The sequence below is a fragment of the Podarcis melisellensis genome (genome assembly GCF_964234715.1).
Source record: "Podarcis melisellensis genome assembly, chromosome: 15".
Classification (NCBI taxonomy): domain Eukaryota; kingdom Metazoa; phylum Chordata; class Lepidosauria; order Squamata; family Lacertidae; genus Podarcis; species Podarcis melisellensis.
The window spans coordinates 721,687-727,927 of record NC_138532.1 but is presented as its reverse complement, the minus strand read 5'-3'; the positions used below and the strand labels follow the sequence as shown (position 1 = coordinate 727,927).

Sequence of the window (6,241 nt, the reverse complement as noted above, 5' to 3'; positions counted from 1 at the left end):
TGGTCAATAGGCCTGTGCTGTTTGGGTATCTTCATGTAACTTCACTGAAACCGGGGGTCTTAGTGCTGACCTGTTCCTGACTCTGGCTCCTGACATAGATTCAGGAATCCTGACACTGGGGCCAGGAGTGGGGAGCCCCAGGGACTGAATGTGGCCCCCCAGGCATCTTTCTCTGGTCCTTGGGACTCTCCCCAAGCCACAGCTTGCCCCCATACACCCTCCATGATGACTTTTGCCTACCTACCCGGCATCCTTGAGCCTGCCCGGGGGGGGGGGGGGGGAGACAGGCTGACTGCACCAAGGGAAGTGTATGTTCTCTGCTCCACTAAGCTTTGCCTCTGGCCTTGTGCACTGCAGGGATGTGGCCCTTGAACTGCGGAAGGCACCCCATTGCTCTCTTAACCTAAAGGAGGCAATTGTAGTCCTTTTTTTAAAAGGAAAAGGAAACAAGCTCTCGAAAGTTCTCTGGTAGAGAGGCCTCCTGTTCTCACTGCAGCACAAGTGTGCATTTTAACAGCATGACAGGAGTGGGGCTGTTACTGGAGCAGGCAGGAAAGGGGGAGAACATGCCCAATCCAACCTGGGTTTCCGTTTGCAAGGCTGAAATCCAAGGATTCTCAAGCCCCACTGCCAAGTCCTGAGACTCAGCCCAGGCTGTCTGGCTGGGGGATCCCCAGGGCACTGTCAAGTTCCTTTTGCCAAAGATTACAAAACATCCTTTTCCTCTGACCAGAAGCTTTGCTCCCTCGCGCTCTGACAGATACCCCCATCCTGTCCCTCCCTGCCTTGGTTCGTCCCCTTCCTTCCTCAAAGTTCCTCCGTGGCTTGTCTTCCTACTTCGTGGTTGTTTCCTAAGATGCAAGGAGCAAAGGACTTTGCAGCTGGAGGAAGGTAGGACGCAATCAGAAGGGGGGGGTGAGGGGGCAGCCACACAGAGCTTGGCTGTTGCTTCAGACCAAGGAGGAAAAGAGCAGGGGGGGAAAGGGACTTTCTGCACAGCACACACATAAAACGGGCAGAGACCCCCACCCCACCCCCGCTAATCCTGGTGACTGCAAGCAGAGCAGAGAGGCTGGCATGTCTCTAAGTTGCCAGACAGTCCATCAAATAAATTATTATTTGTGTGTATCACAAATGATTAGTTTGATGGACTGTGCCTTATAGCTTAGGGACATGATGTGTACCTCATATGCTCTTTTTTTGGTGACGTGATTCCACTCTCCCCCTCTCCCCCTCTCCCCTTCTCCCCCTCTCCCTCCCTCTCTGCAATGACTTTCCTAGGCTATGTAGTACAGAGTGAGTAGTGCCCATTGAGATTGGCAGGGTAGAAAGCAGGGCGATCCAGGATGGGCAGAGTCAGAGTCAATGCATCCTAGTCAATGCATTCGAGAGCCAGTGTGGTGTAGTGGTTAAGAGCGGTAGTCTCGTAATCTGGGGAACCGGGTTTGCGTCTCCGCTCCTCCACATGCAGCTGCTGGGTGACCTTGGGCCAGTCACACTTCTCTGAAGTCTCTCAGCCCCACTCACCTCACAGAGGGTTTGTTGTGGGGGAGGAAGGAAAAGGATGATGTGGGCCGCTTTGAGACTCCTGAAGGGGAGTGAAAGGCGGGATATCAAATCCAAACTCTTCTTCTTCTTCACACACACACACACACACACACACATCCTCTTGCAATTCTGGTTGTAACCAGCAAAGTAGGCAGGTGGGAGCAACTGAGGGTGGTGGGCACTCCATTTGCCTTAATGGAGCAGCCTCCACTGTGTAGTGCATGGGACCTTAAAGTTCATGTACAGGTATTTCCAGGTGTGCACTTTGCAGTCAAGATGTACAGGCCCAGAGGTTTAGCTTCTAGAGCAGACTTCATCAACTGGGTGCTCTCCAGATGTTTCTTCACAATTCCCATCAGCCACAGCCAGTCAAAAACATCTGGAGGGCACCAGGTTGATAAAGTCTGTTCTACAGAAACTGGGTAGAAAGCTCAACTCCAAAGAATGATAACTCTAGTAACGCTTGCAAACCATTTTTGCAAGACATTCCTCAAGGACAAAAATAGGGACAAAATAGAGGCAGCTATTTTTCCAACAATGTGTTCCATAAAATAGAGACCATGGTAAATAAGGACAGCTGGAATGTCTGGAATGCATCAACCATGGAGATGAGTTGTGTGCTAGAGTTCTGTAAAGAGCAATGGCTTTAAAATAGGATTTGACAAATTTCAGGCAGAGAAGGCTGTCAATGGCCGCTAGCCAGGATCGCTCTGTCCTGCCTCCATAGCTGGATGGTCATGGCTACCAGTTTCTGGGAGAGGGTTCTTGTGCTCAGATCCTACTTGCAGGTTTCCCAGGTGCATCTGCTTGATCACTGTGATAACAGGATGCAGAACTAACTGTTCACTGTTGAATAACTGCCCCACAATTGGATCAAAACAATTGCTCTATAAACACCAGATACTGTAGAATTTAACCTCCACATCAAATCAGAACCAATGCTCAGTGAAGGCTGGGCTCACCTCCCCATAAGCTTTGTGCAAGCAAATCAGGAGGAACACTCTGGGGGAGTCCCAGGAGGTGCTGAGGTTGTTTCATAAAGGCTGCATGCTGACAACCCAAGGGATCTCTCTCAGCATTGATGAGATTGTCGTTGTCATTGCTCACATGGTGAAATGGAAATTCCTGAGGGACATTTAAAGGAGCAATGCAAGTCATGGTGAGACAGTTGTGCTTAGTCACACTCCCCAGGAATACATCGGGAAGGCTGCCCTTTGGCCATAGGGTGAGGGAATGGTCTCAGTTTGATCATTTCCCAGCACACGGAACTTTTCATGGGGTTGGTTTGTGTGGCTCATCTTTCCCATCTGTTCCTTTCCTGGCAGCTCCTGCTAAGGCACAGCCTGAGGAGCAGCTAGCAGAAGTTGGAAGCGGTGCTGAGCTCCAAAGGCTCTGGGACGGGTGCTGGCTGCAGAGGACACCTTGAATTTCAGAGGCTGCACCACACAGGGTGAGTTTGCCACCTCCCTCCACTTTGTCTAAAGAAGTCTGAGGGATGTTTCCAGTGTGTGGAGTATTGGGCACTGCCTTGGACCAAGTGACTATGGGTTCATCTGGTTTCATGTTGTCCACAATGACTGGCAACAGGTCTCTCTCCCAGTGGTTTGAGGGAAGGGTGTAGCTCAGTGGTAGAGCATCTACCAGGTCTGGCTGGGAGTGAACCTTCCCTGAAATCCTGGAGAGTCACGGCTAGCAGCAGAGTTTGTAACCAAATCCATACTTAATAAACAGAACACCTTGTCCCCATCCTGCACTCAACTCTCACCTGTGGCTCCTAGAAATTGTCAGAATGTAACTGCAGCCACAACCCCAGAAATGGATTCAATTGGCTGGCTAAGCAGGTGAGGTTGGCTGATGGGTCTTAAACCCTTGGAAAGTTAGGGTCTTCCCTGCATGCAAAGACAGGCTCTGGCGGATGGAGCAAATGAGGTCAAGAGTGGGTCCAACGGTCAAGAAGGTGGTTTCTGCATGTGCTGGAGAGGGAAGTGAGGGGCACGTGGGGCTTGTCCACCTGGGAAGGGAGCCCATCCAGGGGAAGGAAAACTCTGATCCTAAACCTCTGTTGCCTTGTGGGTTATCTTTGGGAGAAGGGAAGGCTCAGGAGGAAACCCTACAAAAATCTGGAGTGGAGTCCCTAAGACGGTTGGGTGGCACCTTGTACACCTCCTTCCAGCTACTACTGCAGCCCAGCTGGGCCAAACGTCTTGCTCTGCCTTTCTTTGGACCCCATCAGTGAGGCCAAGCGAAAGGAGGGTCTCCAAATACACTGCCCAGGCTTGCACCCAGGGGAGATCACTTCAGTGCTGCCAATGCACCTTACCCCTGGAGGCGCACTCCATTGTCTCTCGAGACAGACAGATGCAAACTAATATGGTATCAAAATATTTTTTATAAAAACGACTACCTGGTAAAAGCAAGCTCACACCTCTCATTGAGTTTGTATACATACTTAGGGTACATATTTAAGTGGCTTGTTTATAACTCTGTTTGGGAATGATTCATGTTTTTATGTAGCAGCATTGTTTTATACTTTTTGGATGTCTCAGGATCATATTATAAAGTAGTTGTGTTCTGTGTTACAAATGAAGCATTGCTGGGAGTTGTTTCTCCACCCCGCCCGCCCCCCCCATATTTCTTATCAATAAAATATTTGGTGTGGTACCAGCAGATATTTATTCTGAAAGTGTGGCCCAGAGCAGTGGCGGAGGAAGCTTTTCCGGCACCCAGGGCGGGGCGTGCTCACGCTGCAGCCTGTACGGGCGCTGCGCCCTCAACTGCTGTACAGCTGGTGGGGGCAGCAGGCCATCTTGTCACACACACCCCCGGGCGGCACCCAGGGCACGCCCCCTGCCCCCGCCTTCATATGCCCCTGGCCCAGAGAAAATAACTTTGAGACCCACTGACCTAGATGGGCCAGCAGGGCTTTTTGATGCCAAACATGAGAGCAGATGCCAATGGGCTCCACTGCACAATTTAAACAGGTCTTAGGATATGGATGGCCAGGGTGCAGCAACTACCAAACTGGTCGTAGATCTGTAGGAAACTGCCTTGTTGAAGGAAGATCTTAGGTCCATCTAACTGAGTAATGATGACATTGGCTGGCAGCTGCTCTCAGGAGCTTCAAAGATAGTGAATCTTTTCCATCCTCACCTGGAGATGTTGGGAACTGAACCAGAGGTCTTGTGCATACAGAATGTGGGCTCTACCCTTCAGTTATGGCCCAGTTCCCCACCCACACCCCCAAAACCACCATATACCCAGCACTGAACAGTCTGTAGCACAAATCCTTACCATCACCTGCTCCCTGATCCTTTTACTTGGAGATGTCAGGAACTACATCTGGGATCTTTATCATGCACAGCACCTGCTCTGGCACAAGCTATGGCTCCCAGGGTCTTCTGCACACACACACACACACACACACACACACACACACTCAGAGCTCCAACTAGGGATGGAGGAGTAATTCAATATTTAAAGACAAATTTGCATTATTTGTCCCTTCTAAAACAACACAGCAAGATCCTTCGAAATACCCACTTCTCTGAATTTTGCAGTACCATTTTTCCAGCCAAGTAATCTGCACAAGAATGCATATACTAGGGTGAAGCATGCATGGAGACACATGTACTAGTGAAAGTGACATACAAAAATGGGAAAATGTGCTTTGCAAATGTGTATATTGGGCAAAACTGCATATAAAGGTGTGTGCTTCAGGAGAAATTCATACTAAAATGCTGATGAATTTTCACAAGAACTGCTTGAAAGAAATTTGCAAGTTCATGTGGAGGTGTGAATACCAAAATTTAATTTTGGAGAAATCAAAAACTGAGAGAAACCAAAGCAGACATCCCTAGTAAACTGATACAATAAATTCTCATTTGGTGCTTCTGCACCTCTGAGTGTGTTGGCAACGTTTTTACTGTGGATTCCACACATCTAGTTAAAGAGCAAGCCAGGGGCCAGTCGTGTCTGTTTCTCTTTAAAGTTGGGCCTCAGTTTTGTGGGACGGGGGAGGGGGGATGAGTTATTGCCACTTGGCAGAACTCCCTGTTTCTGAAAGCATTATGAAAACCTTCCCAGAGAGAAGCGATGACATTCTTGGGACGCCAGCAGAGCACTGCAGTCCTCCAAGAGCCAACCATTCTGCCTGCTGTCCTGCCATTTATTGAAGAGAATTGACTTGACCATTGTGCTCCATCTTAATCTGTTGCTACTTGGGCTTCATTACTTGACTATGCTTTCTTATTTTAGGCACCTCAAGCTTTTGACTAAGGAGAAAACAAGGGTGATTTTTATTGCTGTTGCAAATAAAAATAGCTACTGATTTATTTTAAAACTCCACCCACTGCCTCTCCCATTAACAAACTTTCTTTGACCAACCAAGACTTGAGAATCTCACTGATCTCATCTGGGGTCTGTGCCTGTCTTACTTTCTTCTGGTAGGACAGGGTGGGCTTTTCCAAATTCTGCAATTGTGTATCTCTCCAAACCAAGAAATAAGTAGTTTGAACTTCTAAAAAGAGGCAGGGAGCCTTTCCCAGCTCCAGGGCTACGTCTCCCCCTGGGCAGCCTTCCAGGGGCCACATGCTGGGGTAGGCAGGGCCAGAGGCAAACAGTGTGCAAGGCAAGAAACTTTGTACCACACAAAAGACAGAGGTTTCTTCACATATGTATCTCCATCCAAGTGAGC

At 49.0% G+C, this 6,241-nt stretch overlaps 1 protein-coding gene across 1 annotated transcript in view; it reads left to right on the top strand.

Moving 5' to 3' along the window:
* Window positions 1-758: 758 nt before the first annotated feature.
* Window positions 759-6,241, top strand: part of TACC1 (transforming acidic coiled-coil containing protein 1) — a 109,171-nt gene continuing 103,688 nt past the window's right edge. Inside the window, exons 1-2 of the mRNA XM_081890890.1 lie at window positions 759-891; window positions 2,874-2,998. The gene's annotated coding sequence lies outside the window, so the exon portion shown is untranslated. The remainder of the gene's footprint in view (window positions 892-2,873; window positions 2,999-6,241) is intronic.